Genomic DNA, 19,592 nt, shown 5'->3' with positions numbered 1-19,592 from the left:
ATTTGCAGCCTTCTGGGAAACATTTTTTCAAAACTGTTCAGAAGGCTAGATAGATAAAGTTCCATTGCTGTGTCCTGACTATGGACGTGAGCAGTGGGAAGCTGTTGGCTGCATACTAGTCAAAGGATTCCTTGAAGTCAGCTACTTCCCTATTAATCTTTCTTTGTCCTTCATGGTAGCTCTCATACACGGAGAAGCTCATTTAACCCCAGAGATAATGATGGAGTCCCCCCATTACATCCTTTCATCCCTACATACAATCATACAACCTGAAACATAACAATACACCTCTTGAGTTGTTATGGCTTTCAAAACCTTAATGTTTTTTTTCAATTGGTGCATCACTCAATTTGAGAGAGACACCTTTTCTGCTGCTGTGTGTGACGAAGATTAACAGCTAGATGTTCTTTCGAGAATGGGCAGCCATTCCATCCCAACTGAGTGAAACATGAAATAAGCCATAGTCTAGGTGGTGCTTAAGCAGCTGATCCAAGAACCCAAGTATGCTTTGGACGTGGCCACCACAGCTCGACCCACCATGAAGACCGCTCTACCAAGTGTAGCTGACATAAAACACATGTATGCAGTGAAAAAGCCCACCAACAAGAACATGGTCGACTTACTCTCTGCCAACGTAAAAAGATGCAGCTCAAAATCACTTAATGCAGTTTAGGAAGTTGTTGGTCAAATCACTGGACAGTGAGAGGATGACAAAAATTTTGCATTTTGTCATTCAACAAGTTGAATTCACAGACCTGAAGGGACTTCAAAGACGCCCTGTGGCCCATATCTGTGGGCAGCTCCTGCAAGTGCCAAGTACCTATATAAACTACACAGCGTTCCGCCGTGGAGTTCTGCAACGTCCTTGATGGACAATGCCTGGCACTAAACATTGTAGTTGACATTGTCTCCCACAGGCATAGCAACAGGCCCTACATGTAGACTATTTCCTTTTTGGTGTGATTTTATGCTAACATTTTGATAATTTAGCTAACTGGCACTCTTATTCTTCCTATATGAATGCACATTAACCAAATGTTAAGTTACAGTGATGGAGGCTACATTAGGACAAACTATTCAAATCCAGGTTTTGAGCAGTCAATGTTGAAAGATTGTGTGTCTGAATATGCCAGTGTAGTTAGGAGGTACTCACTTTTAAAAAAATAATGTATTAACAACCTCTATGTGCAGTGGACATTCTTCTTAAATTTTATGCAAGGATGTAAAGACATGTTTGTTCCAACACTTTTGTAAAGTTGTGTTTTTGCTAGTGTCTGTTGTCATTGCAGTCTCAAACAGTTAATTAACAGAGGTAATTCCATTGGTGGTGCATTGGATGTTCTTGGACGGAGAGATATATATTCTGACACTTTAAAGGTGAGTTTTTGCTATTGTCTGTTGTCATTGCAGTTTTAACAAGCAAACCATGTGGCTGTAATTTGATGTAGGCTATTACTCTAATCTCATGTTATTATCATGTCACAGTTATTTTACAACACTATCTCAGCAATTTGATAAGATGTGATTTGAAAGAGGCTAGTGCACACAATCAATGGCTGTTTAAGTTTATTTGTTAAGCTTTTGGTCTAAAATACCTCATTAGAACATACAGCGTACTTACAGCACACAGCCACAGCACACCACCACTTTCCCTGGACTCTATAACACCAGCAGCTATTTACTTTGTGTGTTTGGGGTCAGTTTGAATGTGATATCTTACTATATGCTATTTTTTAACAATACAAAACGTACGCATATGCAAACACAGACACACGCAAACATCCACATCACCCCTACCCAGACCCACTGGCTCACAACCCCATCTCCAGCGCTTTTCACTTTTAAAACCTGCACACATTACCCAGACTGTTAGCAGTTGATGTTATTCAGTGGAAGAAAAATAGGTTTCTTCAAAGAGAACAAATCATAGTTGTCATGCTGAGAAGTAGATGGTCAATGTTCATTCTTCCCTGTCCTCAATGATTCTCCACAGAACAAAGCGACAGGATGTAATTTATAACCCAACCCTAGCCTGTGGTTGACCAATTAGAATTCCATTCAGTAAAATTTCAGACTCAATATATACATCATTCGAGCCAATGAGAACTTGTCACATGTAGCTATGAGTCCAGGACTGAAACACCCACCCAGATTCTAAACAGATGTTGACCTGAAAAAAAAAAACATTTCCATTGATCGTTAATTTCCTATTGAAATCTAGTCCTCTGAGTTGTGTTTAAAATATTCTTACAAGACTGTGCCACTACCAGTTGGGAGTAGAAATCACGCGCAACCACCTCTAGCGATATGAAAAGTACAGTTGAAGTCAGAAGTTTAAATACACTTAGGTTGTGAAACGGTTTTCCTTAGGTGAAGTAGAGGCGGACCAAAACGCAGCGTGGTGGTTATTCATGTTTTTTAATAAAGACACTACACATGAATAAACTAACAAAAACAATAAACGTGGAAAACCAAAAACAGCCCTATCTGGTGCAAAACACAGAGACAGGAACCATCACCCACAAACACACAGTGAAACCCAGGCTACCTAAATATGGTTCCCAATCAGAGACAATGACTAACACCTGCCTCTGATTGTGAACCATATCAGGCCAGACATAGAAATAGACAAACAAGACATCCAACATAGAATGCCCACTCAGATCACACCCTGACCAACCAAAACATAGAAACACACAAAGCAAACTATGGTCAGGGTGTGACAGGTTGGAGTCATTAAAACTAGTTTTTCAACCACTCCACAAATTTCTTGTAAACAAACCATAGTTTTGGCAAGTCGGTTAGGACATCTACTTTGTGCATGACACATGTTATTTTTCCAATTGTTTACAGACAGATTATTTCCCTTATAATTCACTGTATCAGAATTCCAGTGAGTCAGAAGTTCACATACACTAAGTTGACTGTGCCTTTAAACAGCTTGGAAAATTCCAGAAAATTATGTCATGGCTTTAGAAGATTCTGTTAGGCTAACTGACATCATTTGAGTCAATTGGAGGTGTACCTGTGAATGTATTTCAAGGCCTACCTTCAGTCTCAGTGGCTCTTTGCTTTGGAAAATCAAAATAAATCAGCCAAGACCAAAATATTTTTGGTTCATCCTTGGGAGCAATTTCCAAGCACCTGAAGGTACCACGTTTATCTGTACAAACAGTAGTATGCAAGTATAAACACCATGGGATCACACAGCCGTCATACTGCTCAGGAAGGAGACGCATTCTGTCCCCTAAAGATGAACGTACTTTGGTGCGAAAAGTGCAAATCAATCCCAGAACAACAGCAAAGGACCTTGTGAAGATGCTGGAAGAAACCGGTCCAAAAGTATGTATATCCATAGTAAAACGAGTCCTATATCGACATAACCTGAAAGGCCACTCAGCAAGGAAGACCCGCTGCTCCAAAACCGCCATAAAAAATGCCAAACTGCCGTTTGTAACTGCACATGGGGACAAAGATTGTACTTTTTGGAGAAATGTCCTCTGGTCTGATGAAACAAAAATAGAACTGTTTGGCCAAAATGACTATCGTTATGTTTGAAGGAAAAAGGGGGAGGCTTGCAAGCCGAAGAACACCATCCCAACCGTGAAGCACGGGGGTGGCAGCATCATGTTGTGGGGGTGCGGGTGCTTTGCTGCAGGAGAGACTGGTGTACTTCACAAAATAGATGGCATCATGAGGGCAGGAAAATATGTAGATATATTGAAGCAAAATCTCAAGACATCAGTCAGGAAGTTAAAGCTTGGTCGCAAATGGTTCTTCCAAATGGACAATGACCCCAAGCATACTTCCAAAGTTGTAGCAAAATTGTGGCTTAAGGACAACAAAGTCAAGGTATTGGAGTGGCCATCACAAAGCCCTAACCTTAATCGTATAGAAGATTTGTGGGCAGAACTGAAAAAGCGTGTGCGAGCAAGGAGGCCTACAAACCTGACTCAGTTACACCAACTCTGTCAGGAGGAATGGGCCAAAATTCATGCAACTTATTGTGGGAAGCTTGTGAAAGGCTACCTGAAACGTTTGACCCAAGTTAAACAATTTAAAGCAATGCTACCAAATACTAATTGAGTGAACTTCTGAGCCACTGGGAATGTGATGAAAGAAATAAAAGCTGAAATAAATCATTCTTTCTACTATTATTCTGACATTTCACATTTTTAAAATAAAGTGGTGATCCTAACTGACCTATGGAAGGGAATTTTTATTAGGATTAAATGTCAGGAATTGTGAAAAACTGAGTTGAAATGTATTTGGCTAAGGTGTAACTTCTGACTTCAACTGTAATTGTTCATGCAGATTTTTGAATAGTCTGTCTACACAATCACAACAATACATACGAAAATGAAAAGTGCTTACATTTATTTATCAAGGTGAATGAATAACAACATTAATAATTCAATGGGCGACATGCATCAACGGCACTTCCTGGTCTTCAAATGTGCCACGGAGCTTTCCCATAGGAAGCAATGGGGTGATGTCATCGATGGCTTTGTCCATCATTTTTAGTCTTTGGTCTGTTTGCGTATTTCAATTAAAGTTGCCTTGTTGGTATCGTAATCATCCCATCATCATATATTATCCAACTTTAAGCCAAAAAGCTATCATCGGGAAGAAATAGGCCAGGGCTATCATGTTTTATGTGAGGATGTATAACACAGTGCCAGGTAGTACCAACTCCAGGATTCTGTAAGAGACTCACAACGATATTATGTAACTTACTATGTATAGAGCAATGTATAGACATTGTGAGTGATGACAAACCAATATTCGGAGTGATGTTAGATATATTGTTTGATTCTATGGTTTGCTGTGATTGTAGTGGGGATCATCCTCTCTAACCCCTTCCAAGAGATTTCCTAGACCTGGCTTTTCAACATAAGTACAGTATGACGAATATTATTTCTGTCCTGATCTTGAAAACAATCAACAAGTGCTGCCTCCGAGTAAGCATGGGCAAATAATATATTTTTTTTTACCAAAAAAAGAAACATCCTGCATCCTGACATTTATAATAAATCCGTAAGGCTATGGTGGATGGCATCTAAAGAAAATATAATTTCCCAAAGGGGTGTAATGAACTCTGTCACTCAGAAATAGACCATGGTTATCTTGTAAACTGTCATGGTCAAAAGAAATAAAGAAACATCCTCAAAGTCTAGTGCGTTTATTTTCAGCAAACTTGTGTAAATATTTGTATGAACATAAGATTCAACTGTGGCATGAACTCAACAAGTTTCACAGACATGTGACTAACAGAAATGGAATAATGTGTCCCTGAACAAAGGGGGGCGTCAAAATCAAAAGTCACAGTCAGTATCTGGTGTGGTCACCAGCTGCATTATATACTGCAGTGCATCTCCTCATGGACTGAATCACCCCACTCTTCCACCAAGGCACCTGCAAGTTCCCGGACATTTCTGGGGGGAATTGCCCTAGCCCTCACCCTCCGATGCAACAGGTCCCGGACGTGCTCAATGGGATTGAGATCCGGGCTCGTCGCTGGCCATGGCAGAACTCTGACATTACTGTCTTGCAGGAAATCACACACAGAACGAGCAGTATGGCACACTGCCCCAGACCATGACGTACCCTCCACCTCCAAATCGATCCCGCTCCAGAGTACAGGCCTTTGGTGTAACGCTCATTCCTTTGACGATGAACGTCAATCCGATCATCACCCCTGGTGAGACAAAACTGCATTGGTGAAGAGCACTTTTTTCCAGTCCTGTCTGGTCCAGCGACGGTGGGTTTGTGCCTATATGCGACGTTGTTGCCGGTGATGTCTGGTGAGGACCTGCCTTACAACAGGCCTACAAGCCCTCAGTCCAGGCTCTCTCAGCCTATTGCGGATAGTCTGAGCATTGATGGCGGGATTGTGCGTTCCTGGTGTAACTCGGGCAGTTGTTGTTGCCATCCTGTACTTGTCCCGCAGGTGTGATGTTCGGATGTACCAATCCTATGCAGGTTTTGTTACACGTGGTCTGCCACTGTGAGGATGATCAGCTGTCCATCCTGTCTCCCTGTAGCGCTGTCTTAGGCATCTCACAGTACAGACATTGCAATTTATTGCCCTGGCCACATCTGCAGTCCTCATGCCTCCTTGCAGCATGCCTAAGGCACGTTCACACAGATGAGCAGGAACCCTGGGAATCTTTCTTTTGGCATTTGTCAGAGTCAGTAGAATAACCTCTTTAGTGTCCTAAGTTTTCATAACTGTGACCTTAATTGCCTACCGTCTATAAGCTGTTAGTGTCTTAACGACCGTTCCACAGGTGCATGTTCATTAATTGTTTATGGTTCATTGAACAAGCATGGGAAACGGTGATTAAACCCTTTACAATGACGATATGTGAAGTTTTTTTTTACAAATTAGCTTTGAAAGACAGGGTCCTGAAAAGTGACATTTCTTTTTTTTGAGTTTAGATTCAATGGTTGTAAACATGGGGAGAGGTCTGTCCATAATAAACATATTATTAAGGACAGCTTTTTGGACACCACACTACACAAGTCAAGTCAGCTATCCTTTAGCTCGAAAAGCTATCGCCAGTTTTGTACAACGTGACTCAGACCAGAGCATACCGGACCCATTTTCTCTACATATCCCCGGATTTCTATCGCAAGCTCTGGACCTTTACACCTGGATCTTGCAGCTAGCTAGCTGCTATCCGAGTGACTATTGGCTTATGTCGGTCCCGGAGCAAACTGGGCTACAATCACTAATCCAGACCCGTTTTACTGCAGATGCAGAGCCCCACGGGGCCTTCACGACTGGATAACTGACGTTTTCTGCCCGAGGGAGTTATCCAACTGGCCCCTCTGCCGTGACGTTACCTGAACGCCCATCTGCGGACCGCTAATCATTAGCTGTCTTCTCGGCTGCTATCTGAATAGGTCTATCGGACAATTTTCTTGGGTCACTATAACTATCTCTATTTTGCCAATTGGATTGGTCCCCTCTACCACACGGAACACCACTAATCTACCGACGGAAACGCACGAGGTGGCTGAAAACAGACCTCCATCCTCTGCCAGCTTGCTAACGATGGCCCGGCTAGCTGTCTGAATCGCCGGTACCCCAACCAACCTCACGACTCACTGGACCCTTATGATCACTCGGCGAAGCATGCCTCTCCTTAATGTCAATATGCCTTGTCCATTGCTGTTCTGGTTAGTGTTTATTGGCTTATTTCACTGTAGAGCCTCTAGCCCTGCTCATTATACCTTATCCAACCTTTCAGTTCCACCACCCACACATGCGATGACATCACCTGGTTCCAATTATGTTTCTAGAGACAATATCTCTTTCATTATCACTCAATGCCTAGGGTTACCTCCATTGCATTCACATGCTACCATACCTTTGTCTGTACATTATACCTTGAAGCTATTTTATCGCCCCCAGAAACCTCCTTTTACTCTCTGTTCCTGACGTCCTATACGACCAATTCTCATAGCTTTTAGCTGTACCCTTATCCTACTCCTCCTCTGTTCCTCTAGTGATGTAGAAGTGAATCCAGGCCCTGCAGTGCCTAGCTCCACTCCTATTCCCCAGGCGCTCTCTTTTGATGACTTCTGTAACCATAATAGCCTTGGTTTCATGCATGTTAACATTAGAAGCCCCCTCTCTAAGTTTGTTTTATTCACTGCTTTAGCACACTCTGCCAACCCGGATGTCCTAGCCGTGTCTGAATCCTGGCTTAGGAAGACCACCAAAAACTCTGAAATCTCCATCCCTAACGACAACATTTTCAGACAAGATAGAACGGCCAAAGGGGGCGGTGTTGCAATCTACTGCAGAGATAGCCTGCAGAGTTCTGTCCTACTATCCAGATCTGTACCCAAACAATTTGAACTTCTACTTTTAAAAATCCAACTCTCTAAAAACAAGTCTCTCACTGTTGCCGCCTGCTATAGACCACCCTCTGCCCCCAGCTGTGCTCTGGACACCATATGAGAACTGATTGCCCCCCCATCTTCAGAGCTCGTGCTGCTAGGTGACCTAAACTGGAACATGCTTAACACCCCAGCCATCCTACAATCTAACCTTGATGCCCTCAATCTCACACAAATTATCAATGAACCTACCAGGTACAACCCCAAATCCATAAATACGGGCACCTTCATGGATATCATCCTAACCAACTTGCCCTCTAAACACTTCAGCGAGCAGGCCTTTCTAATCGGCCTGGCCTGGGTATCCTGGAAGGATATTGACCTCATCCCGTCAGTAGAGGATGCCTGGTTATATTTTTTCAATGCCCCATTCAAGAAATGTAGAACCAGGAACAGATATATCCCTTGGTTCTCTCCAGACCTGACTGCCCTTAACGAACACATATCGCATTAGCATCGATATGCAACTTTTCAGGAAAGTTAGAAACCAATATACACAGACAGTTAGAAAAGCCAAGACTAGTTTTTTCAAGGAGAAATTTGCTTCCTGCAACACAAACTCAAAGAAGTTCTGGAGCACTGTAAAGTCCATGGAGAATAAGAACACCTCCTTCCAGCTGCCCACTGCACTTAGGATAGGAAACTCTGTCACCACCGATAAATCCACTATAATTGAGAATTTCAAGAAGCATTTTTCTACGGCTGGCCATAATTTCCACCTGGCTACCCCTACCCCGGTAACAGCACTGTACCACACACAGCAACCGCCGAAGCCTTCCCCATTTCGCCTTCTCCCAAATCCAGTCAGCTGATGTTCTGAAAGAGTTGCAAAATCTGGACCCCTACAAATCAGCCGGGCTAGACAATCTGGACCCTTTCTTTCTAAAATTATCTGCCGAAATTGTTGCAAACCCTATTACTAGCCTGTTCAACCTCTCTGAGATTCCCAAAGATTGGAAAGCAGCTGTGGTCATCCCCCTCTTCAAAGGGGTGGACACTCTTGACCCAAACTGCTACAGACCTATATCTATCCTACCCTGCCTTTCTAAGGTCTTCGGAAGCCAAGTCAAAAAGCAGATTACCAACCATTTCGAATCCGTACCTTCTCCGCTATGCAAATCTGGTTTCAGAGCTGGTCATGGGTGCACCTCAGCCACGCTCAAGGTCCTAAACAATATCTTAACCGCCATAGATAAGAAACAATACTGTGCAGCCATATTCATTGACCTGGCCAAGGCTTTCGACTCTGTCAATCACCACATCCTCATCGGCAGACTCGATAGCCTTGGTTTCTCAAATGATTGCCTCGCCTGGTTCACCAACTACTTCTCTGATAGAGTTCAGTGTGTCAAATCGGAGGGCCTGTTGTCCGGGCCTCTGGCCAGGATTCAAATCTTGGGCCGACTCTCTGTATACATCAATGATGTCGCTCTTGCTGCTGGTGAGTCTCTGATCCACCTCTACGCAGATGACACCATTCTGTATACTTTTGGCCCTTTTTTGGACACTGTGTTAACAACCCTCCAGACAAGCTTCAATGCCATACAACTCTCCTTCCATGGCCTTCAACTGCTCTTAAATACAAGTAAAACTAAATGCATGCTCTTCAACCGATCGCTGCCTGCACCTGCCCGCCCGTCCAGCATCACTACTCTGGATGGTTCTGACTTAGAATATGTGGACAACTACAAATACCTAGGTGTCTGGTTAGACTAAACTCTCCTTCCAGACTCACATCAAACATCTTCAATCCAAAGTTTAAATCTAGAATTGGCTTCCTATTTTGCAACAAAGCATCCTTCACTCATGCTGCCAAACATACCCTTGTAAAACTGACCATCCTACCGATACTCGACTTCGGCGATGTCATTTACAAAATAGTCTCCAATACCCTACTCAATAAATTGGATGAAGCAGGAGTGGTAAGAATTTAAATTTTTTGTCATTTTTCCCTCTCCCGGTAAATCCCACAAGAGGGCAAATTGAATCATATTGCAAATGTACAAAACATCACCAATCACGACGTGGCCTTATCTCCTAAACGGAAAAGATTTGAAAGACGAAACTTGGTGAGCATAGGTTTGGCATAACGGGCAGTTGGCCCCGAACAAGATGGCGTGTAGGCCTCAACGGTTTTTGAGTTATGGTCATTTTTCTGGGATTAAAGGTCAAAAATGAAAATAGAGCAATAATTTTTCCGCTTCACGTCAAAGTAATGGAACCTACAGAGTCAATAAAAAAAGAACCAGCCATTTATCTATCGTAATTTAAGAGAAATCGTACAATGTGAAATTGGTGATGTTCAAAAATAGTTTTTAAAAAAGAAAGTTTATCCAGTTGCAGCGCGTTCATAGTGTGCTTTGGAGCTCTGCGAGATTTCTGTGATTTTCTGTGATTTTTAAAAATAATACACACTCACTAAACCCTCCGCAAAAAAGTAAGTTCTAAATGTAAAGACTTAAAACTCTCTCTTGGGCCTACCCCAAGGAGGATATGTGTTCACTTTCAGCTTCCTGTGTAAACCGGAAGTGCCTTAAAATGGTGTCATAGGTGCTGTTTTGAAGGGTTAAAAAGGTCTGATCTTTTCAAAACTTCATATGTGTTATTAGGCAACCCTCATAAACTGTAAATCAGTAATTTCAATGACTTCAATTCATTTTGACCATTACTAAAATGTCGACATTTACAAAAGTCCCAGAGTCGCAAGACTAGGTGCATTGAAACCGGCTCGGCCGGAGGGCACTCATTTAACATATTGTGAAATCTGTTGTAAAATAGGACAGGAGAAGTACTCTAGATATAACAAACTGACCCCAGCCCCCTGACACATAAACTACTGCAGCATAAATACTGGTGACTGGAATGAGCTGAAACATACACTCAAACTAGACAGTTTTATCTCAATTTCTTCATCCAAAGACTCAATCATGGACACTCTTACTGGCAATTGTCGCTGCTTTGCTTGATGTATTGTTGTCGCTACCTTCTTGCCCTTTGTGCTGTTCTCTGTGCCCAATAATGTTCAATACCATGTTTTGTGCTGCTATTATGTTGTGCTGCTGCCATGTTGTGTCGCTACCATGTTGTTGTTGTGTTGCTACCATGCTGTGTTGTCATGTGTTGCTGCCATGCTATATTGTTGTAGGTCTGTCTTTATGTAGTGTTGTGGTGTCTCTCTTGTCGTGATGTGTGTTTTGTCCTATATTTATTTTCTTTTTCTTTTTTCTTTTTAATCCCAGCCCCCTTTTTCCGCAGGAGGCCTTTAGCCTTTTGGTAGGCCATCACTGTAAATAAGAATGTGTTCTTAACTGACTTGCCTAGTTAAATAAAGGTTAAATAAAAATGTAACAAATAAATAAAGGCTATATTTGTTGCACCCATTAGGGAGAATGCTGTACCCCTTATTGTTTTAACATTTTATTTGTCCTGTAAATATGCAGTAACTTACTGGCTACTGTGCTGCCAGTAATTTACTATAATTCTGGTCTGATGAAACCAAGATTGAACTGTAGGAAACATGACACCATCCCTACGGTGAAGCATGGTGGTGGCAGCATCATGCTGTGGGGATGTTTTTCAGCAGCAGGGACTGGGATACTAGACAGGATCAAGGGAAACATGAACAGAGCAAAGTACAGAGAGATCCTTGATGAAAATCTGCTGCAGAGCGCTCAGGACCTCAAGACTGGGGTGAAGGTTCACCTTCCAACAGCCAGCGACCCTAAGCACACAGCCAAGACAACGCTGGAGTGGCTTCGGGACAAGTTTCTGAATGTCCTTGAGTGGCCCAGCAGATCCCGGACTTGAACCCGATCGAACATCTCGGGAAAGACCTGAAAATAGCTGTCCAGCAACTTTCCCCATCCAACCTGACAGAGCGTGAGAGGATCTGCATAGAAGAATGGGAGAAACTCCCCAAATACAGGTGTGCCAAGCTTGTAGCGTTATACCCAAGAAGACTCAACGCTGTAATCGCTGCCAAAGGTTCTTCAACAAAGTACTGAGTAAAGGGTCTGAATACTTATGTAAATGTTCTATTTCAGTTTTTTATTTATAATACATTTGCAAAAATGTCTAAACTTGTTTTTGCTTTGTAATTATGTTGTATTGTGTGTAGATTGATGAGGAAAAATTATTTAATCCATTTTAGAATAAGGCTGGAATGTGGAAAAGGTCCAGGGGTCTGAATACTTCCCGAATGCGTATTATGTCTGTTTGTAACAGTGTGTTAAATGGGAAAATGTGATTGTATCATAAATTGTATTTTAATGTTTAAAGACTCTTGGAAGATTAGTCAAAATGAGGACTAAAAGAGATCCTAATAAAATAAAATAAAACCTCCACATGCCTCTGCAACCTGTGCGGGAAAGGGGGCCACTTTCCACTTCTTAAGAAACTGTCCCAGTTCCTATGCTGGCAGGGCAAGGGCCAAAGCCACCAATCCAAATCCCAAACCCACCAACTCACCAGACAAAAACAACAAAGACACAGACCCAGACCTTTCCACAGGCACCGCCCAACCAACCATCCAAGATGTCTAAGAAATGGCCCCCCATCACTGTCACCACCCAAGACATCCAAGAAACAGTCCCCACCCCTGCCTGCACCTTCATCTTCAACAAACCCTCACCTCCACCACCTGCAAATCCCTGGTCGAAGTGGAGCCGGTTTTCGAGAGAGGTCATACAACCGGGATGCTCCATCACCACACATCTTCAGTTCTTAGATGATGATGACCCAAATTGGACAAAAATTACCAAATGGAAAAGAAAACAAACAAACAAACAGACCAATAAGAGACCAGAACACCACCCCAAAACCCAATCCCCGACGACAGCAAACACGACCCGCCAAACCCCCTATCCCCTCAGAGAAACCGTCTCCCCCCAGTCCATTAGTTCCTCTGATCCCTCCTCCCTACCCCTTACTGTCCCTGATTCCCTACTCCCACCACCAACTGCCCCCCCCGCTCAAGCGGGGATGTGAAGCAACACAAACAAATGAACATACACATGGATACACACACACACAGGATAACATTTTCACTATACACACATGTACACATGGAGTTTGTGTTGTAGATACACTACTGTTCAAAAGTTTGGGGTCACTTAGAAATGTCCTTGTTTTTGAAAGAAAAGCAATTTTTTTGTCCATTAAAATAACATCAAATAGATCAGAAATACAGTGTAGATATTGTTAATGTTGTAAATGACTATTGTAGCTGGAAACGGCAGATTTATGGAATATCTACATAGGCGTATAGAGGTCCATTATCATTAACCATCACCCCTGTGTTCCAATGGCACGTTGTGTTAGATAATCCAAGTTTATAATTTTAAAAGGCTAATTGATCACTAGAAAACCCTTTTGCAATTATGTTAGCACAGCTGACAACTGTTGTCCTGATTAAAGAAGGAATAAAACTGGCCTTCTTTAGACTAGTTGAGTATCTGGAGCATCAGCATTTGTGGGTTTGATTACAGGCTCAAAATGGCCCTTTCTTCTGAAACTCGTCAGTCTATTCTTGTTCTGAGAAATGAAGGCTATTCCATGTGAGAAATTGCCAAGGAACATAAGATCTCCTACAACGCTGTGTACTACTCCCTTCATAGAACAGCACAAACTGGCTCTAAGCACAAACTGACACGCAGAAAAGGCTACTCTCCTCAATGTTGTCCTCACAAATAATCCTGATAGGTATCAGTCTGGTGTTTTCTGTAATGACCTTAGTGATCACTGTTTTACAACCTGTGTTCGTAATGGCTGCTCAGTGAAACGACCTGTCCTGATTTGTCATAGACGCTTGCTAAAAAACTTTAACGAGCAAGCCTTCCTTCATGAACTGGCCTCTGTAAAATGGTATAGAATCAGCTTGATTCTATGTCGAAGATGCTTGGACCTTCTTTTTTTATATTTTCAGTGGTATTGTTAACAAATACGCCCGCATAAAGAAAATGCGAATAAAAAACAGGTTCAGGCCCTGGATCGACAGTGATCTTGCATAGTTACTCCACCTGAAGAGTTGCATTTGGCGAATGGCTCGGCACACGCATACTCAGGCTGACTTAAGGAGCAGTTCTCTCTCTGTGGGTCTAACCCGAAGATGTTCTGGAAAACTGTTCATTAAAGACCTGGAGATTAGGATTCCTAATTGACTCAGCCATGCCTCCTGCCCGACCAACATTTCCTTATTTCCCACCCCTTCTAATGCCACTAGCCCCGATGCTCCTCCCTCTTTTTCCCTTCCCTGCTACAAAGTTTCTCCCTGCAGGTGGTCACTGAGTCCGAGGTGCTAAAGGAGCTCCTTAAACTTAACCCCCCCAAAAACATCTTGGTCAGATGGTTTAGATCATTTCTGTTGCTCCCCCTATCATCGCCAAGCCTATCTCTGATCTTTTTAACCTGTCTCTCCTCTCTGGGGAGGTTCCCATTGCTTGGAAGGCAGCCACAGTTCATCCTTTATTTAATTAAAGGGGGAGATCAAGCTGATACTAACTGTTATAGGCCTATTTCTAATTTGCCCCATCTATCAAAACTGTTGGAAAAACTTGTCAATAATCAACTGACTGGCTTTCTATAGTATTCTCTCTGGTATGCAATCTTGTTTCCGCTCAGGTTATGGATGTGTCACTGCAATTTTAAAGGTCCTCAATGATGTCACCATTGCCCTTGATTCGAAGCAATGTTGTGCTGCTATTTTTATTGACTTGACCAAGGCTTTTGACACGGTAGACCATTCCATTCTTGTGAGCCTGCTAAGGAGCATTGGTGTCTCTGAGGGGTCTTTGGCCTGGTTTGCTAACAAAGAGTGCAGTGTATAAAGTCAGAGCATCTGCTGTCTCAGCCACTACCTGTCATTAAGGGTGTACCCCAAGGCTCGATCTTAGGCCCCACACACTTCTCAATTTACATCAGCAACATAGGAAGCTCTCTCATCCATTTATATGCAGATGATACAGACTTATACTCAGCTGGCCTATCCCCGGATTTTGTGTTAAACACTCTACAACAAAGCTGTCTCAGTGCCCAACAAGCTTTCTCTGCCCTTAACATTGTTCTGAACACCTCCAAAACATAGGTCATGTGGTTTGGTAAGAAGACTGCCCCTCTCCCCACAGATGTGATTACTAGCTCTGAGGGTTTAGAGCTTGAGGTAGTCACCTCATACAAGTACTTGGAAGTATGGCTAGACGGTACACTGTCCTTCTCTCAGCACATATCAAATCTGCAGGCTAAAGTTAAATCTAGACTTGGTTTCCTCTATCGTAATCGCTTCTCTTTTACCCCAGCTGCCAAACTAAACCTGATTCAGATGACCATCCTACCCATGATAGATTACGAAGAACTAATTTATAGATTGTCAGGTAAGGGTGCTCTCGATTCAGCTAGATGTTCTTTACCATTCGGCCATCAGATTTGCCACCATTGCTCCTTATAGGACACATCACTGCAATCTATACTCCTCTGTAAACTGGTCATCTCTGTATACCCATCGCAAGACCCACTGGTTGCGTGCTTATTTATAAAACCCTCTTAGGCCTCACTCCCCCCTATCTGAGATATCTACTGCAGCCCTCATACAACACCCGTTCTGCCAGTCACATTCTGTTAAAGGTCCCCAAAGCACACACATCCCTTGGTCGCTCGTCTTTTCAGTTCGCTGCAGCTAGCGACTGGAACGAGCTGCAACAAACACTCAAACTGGACAGTTTTATCTCAATCTCTTCATTCATAGACTCAATCATGAACACTCTTACTGACAGTTGTGGCTGCTTTGCATGATGTATTGCTGTCTCTACCTTCTTGCCCTTTGTGCTGTTGTCTGTGCCCAATAACGGTTATACCCTCTTTGGTGCTGCTACCATGTTGTGTTGCTACCATGTTGTTGTCATGTTATGTTGCTACCATGTTGTGTTATCATATGTTGTTGCCATGCTATGTTGTTGTCTTAGGTCTCTCTTTATGTAGTGTAGTGTTGTCTCTCTTGTTGTAATTTGTTTTGTCATATATTTTTATTTAATAAATGTTTATTTTTAATCCCAGCCCCTGTCCCCACAGGATGTCTTTTGGTAAATAATAATTTGTTCTTAAGAGAGAATAGAGATTGATCAGATATCAGAGCGCCCTATGGAAAAATGAGGTGCCTTTTACACCACACGGACATAGACCATTACTTCTGCTACTGTTGTGAACTAAAACTTATCAACATCTAAGTTGATTTCCTTTTGAATAACGGGGGACCCTGTCCTATCAATGTAGTTTAGTGTCTACAATTTGTTGTACCATAGACACTACCAGTCTACACACTGGCTTGATAACCCTCCCAAACCCAGAAGTGGGGTGATTGCCTGCATTGGGGCCCTTTTTAAGTTTTTCTGGGGCGGGGGCATTTAGTGGCAGGGATAAAGGAGGGGGATTTAGGGGCACCAGCCACTGGAAGCTCATCTGAATGAATGTTCATTTGTGGGTCACTTGGGTTGAGGCTGCCAGTGTCTTCATCAGTGTCATCAGCCCAAGACTGTTCTTGGACCCAGGAAGTAGTGCGATCCTCAGCACATCCATCTAGCATCCTCCATGGAAGGTTCAGCTGCTGCACTGTTGAACTCCAATCCAGAAGCTTCAGTCTCAGGCACATCCCTCACATTGGTGTCACTCATCATACTGTTGTCGCTCTGGGAGCTGGGGTCAGACACATCCTGTGTGTCATCCAAGGGGAGGAAGTTTTCTGGGAGCAGAAGGTTTCTGTGCACCACCCTCTCATTTCCAGCACGTCCCCAGATCTTGTAGATGTTGTATGCAGGCTTTGAAGCCATGACAGTGTACACATCTGATTCCCACTTGTCAGGAAGCTTGTGTTTTCCTCTGCATTCCTTGTTAGCCATGAGAACATGGCCATCAATGGAACGAGACTGGCCCCTAACGTACTTGTTGTACAGGTCAGACTGATGTCTCTGTTCCACTGCAGAGTTCTTCTGGGCTTGGAGCATGGCAGACTGGAGGTCGCTCAACAGGGACTTCAGATAGACTTCGTAGCCATAGACAGTCTGGTCATGGAAGACGTTCTTGAACATCAGGTCAACAGGCAGCCTGAGTACTCTACCAAACATCAAGTAGAAGGGTTTGAAGCCAGTGACCAGTACAGCTGCACACAAAGGTCATGTTCTGGATCATCTGGGGCCACTTCTGTTTTGACTTTGGGGTCAAGGATCTCAGCATGTTACCTAGTGTCCTGTTGAACCTCTCTGTGTCACCGTTCCCCATAGGGGGAGGTTCAACACTTCTCGACACCGGCCAACTCTAGGAGTTCGGCGATGAGTTCAGTTTGAAAATTTTCTCCCTGATGCGAGTGGACACAGAAGAAGTTGTACCAAAACGTCTTTGGTGCCAACTTGGTTAAGTAATCATTAATCACTAGGAAATTCAAAGAATTGTTCCTGTTGTCTTCAGCAGATCAGAAGTCGAAGCATACAAGTTCCAGTGGGGCAGTGGTCTAGATGCTCTCCGGTGGGGCAGTGGTCTTGATGCTCTCCAGTGGGGCTCTTGCTGCGACCTCTGGGGTCTTGCTTAGGACACACCTTTGACAGGTTTTGACCTACACTACCGTTCAAAAGTTTGGGGTCACTTAGAAATGTCCTTTTTTTTAAAGAAAATATAATTTTTTGTCCATTAAAATAACATGAAGTTGATCAGAAATAAAACATTTTTTATATCTACTTAGGCGTACAGAGCCCTATTATCAGCAACTGTCACTCCTGTGTTCCAATGGCACATTGTTAGCCAATTCAAGTTTATCATATTAAAAGGCAAATTAATCATTAGAAAACCCTTTTGCGATTATGTAAGCACAGCTGTCCTAAGACTCAGTTTTCAGCCTCACATTTCAAAGTGACCCCAAACTTTTGAACGGTAGTGTATACTGAACGAAAATATAAACGCAACATGCAAAAATGTCTACGATTTTACTGAGTTACAGTTCATATAAGGAAATCAGTCATTTGAAATAAATGAATTAGTCCGTAATCCATGGATTTCAAATGACAGCGATGGGTGGAGTCACTTGGGAACCAGCTCCACCCACTGGGAAGCCAGGCCCAGCCAATCAGAATGATTTTTTTTGCCCACAAAAGGGCTTTATTACAGACAGAAATACTCCTCAGTTTTATCAGCTGTCCGAGTGGCTGGTCTCAGACTATCCTGCAGGTGAATAAGCCGAATAAGGGGGTTCTGTACTGGCGTGGTTACACCTGGTCTGCAGTTGTGAGGCCGGTTGGACATACTGCCAAGTTCTCTAAAATGACGTTGGAGGCGGCTTATGGTAGCTAAATGAACATTCCATTCTCTGGCAACAGCTCTGGTGGACATTCCTGCAGTCCTGCAGTCACTTGAGACATCTGTGGTATTATGTTGTGTGACAAAACTGCACATTTTAGATTTGTTGTGGATGTCTTTCTACATGTCGTGCCAGAAGAACTTCTGACAGGCGAGGGAGAGGGTGCGTGGCTGACCCTGGTGACCAAACAGGTCATCAATACCATTCAAAGCCTCCTTCCTCTGAGTTTCAGGCAGGACGTTGCTCCTTGTCAGCAGATCTTTGGAAACTCTGTACAGGATATCATTCAGCAGTGTGAGTTTCTCCCATTGCTTCAGAATCTTTAGAGCAAGCTGGTTCTCATTGTGACGCTCACGTTTGGATGATCTGCACTTCCTCTCAACATAGTGGATCACTCTGGAGATGGCGGCATCGTGTTGTTGGTGGGACTTGAGCTCTTCTATGATAAGGTGGGGAGTGTTTCTTGGCCATCTGGAGCTAACGTGCTCATGTGATCCACCAACAAAGCAGCGTTCTGACGAGAAGCAGACTCCCAATCTTTATGAGAGGAGAGTAAAGCTGACACATCATCCTCAGACAAGGACATATCCGCTGACACACGCAGGGAGGAGTTATCTAGGATTGCGGCTGACACATTAAGCGGAATGCATCCTACACGCATCCATCTTTCACAACACACACTTTCCTAAGCAGCTCCAAATATGTCTCAGACGAGTCAATGACTCAGTAGCTTCACGAACGGCCCCTTGCTCAGAGCTTCGGCCACAACCAGTACATTCAAAGGGAACCTGAATGATCTCGAAGCAGTATGGTGCAAGCTTGGAGACCTAGCGCTGCTCACATGCATCAAGCATCAGTCCACACTGAACTTGTGACCTTTAGCCAACGGAAAGGTGGATGCGTCGGAAAGGTGGATGCGGTGCACAAAGTCGCTCGCCTCTCCACATTCCAGCATGTCCTTCAAGAAGACATCTTGGTACTTCACTAAGATCTCGGCCAGCTTAGCTTTCCAATCAGCAGATACTTCACTTCTCGATATCCACATCGCTCTAACCATAGTCCGTCAACAGCTGTGTGGGGTCAGCCATCCTGTGTGAGGAAATGGCAGGACTTGGGGTGTCACACTGAGTGACGGGCAGGTTCTCCACTGCTAGGCAAGGAGAGACATCCACTAGCTTGGCGTTGCGGCGCAGTGTGACCGGGTTTAGTGATGCGTTCAGGACTGTCTTTGGGACCCAGCGATCTCCCCACATGGGTGTTAGGACTTTCTCTAACAGAATGTCCTTAAGGGCTGAGCAGGCGGAGGTGGGCTCAACAATGACAGTGCTCCCAGATGAAACACGAGCAT

This window comes from Oncorhynchus tshawytscha, linkage group LG10, assembly GCF_018296145.1.
Source record: "Oncorhynchus tshawytscha isolate Ot180627B linkage group LG10, Otsh_v2.0, whole genome shotgun sequence".
Lineage (NCBI taxonomy): Eukaryota > Metazoa > Chordata > Actinopteri > Salmoniformes > Salmonidae > Oncorhynchus > Oncorhynchus tshawytscha.
This window is presented reverse-complemented; position numbering follows the sequence as displayed.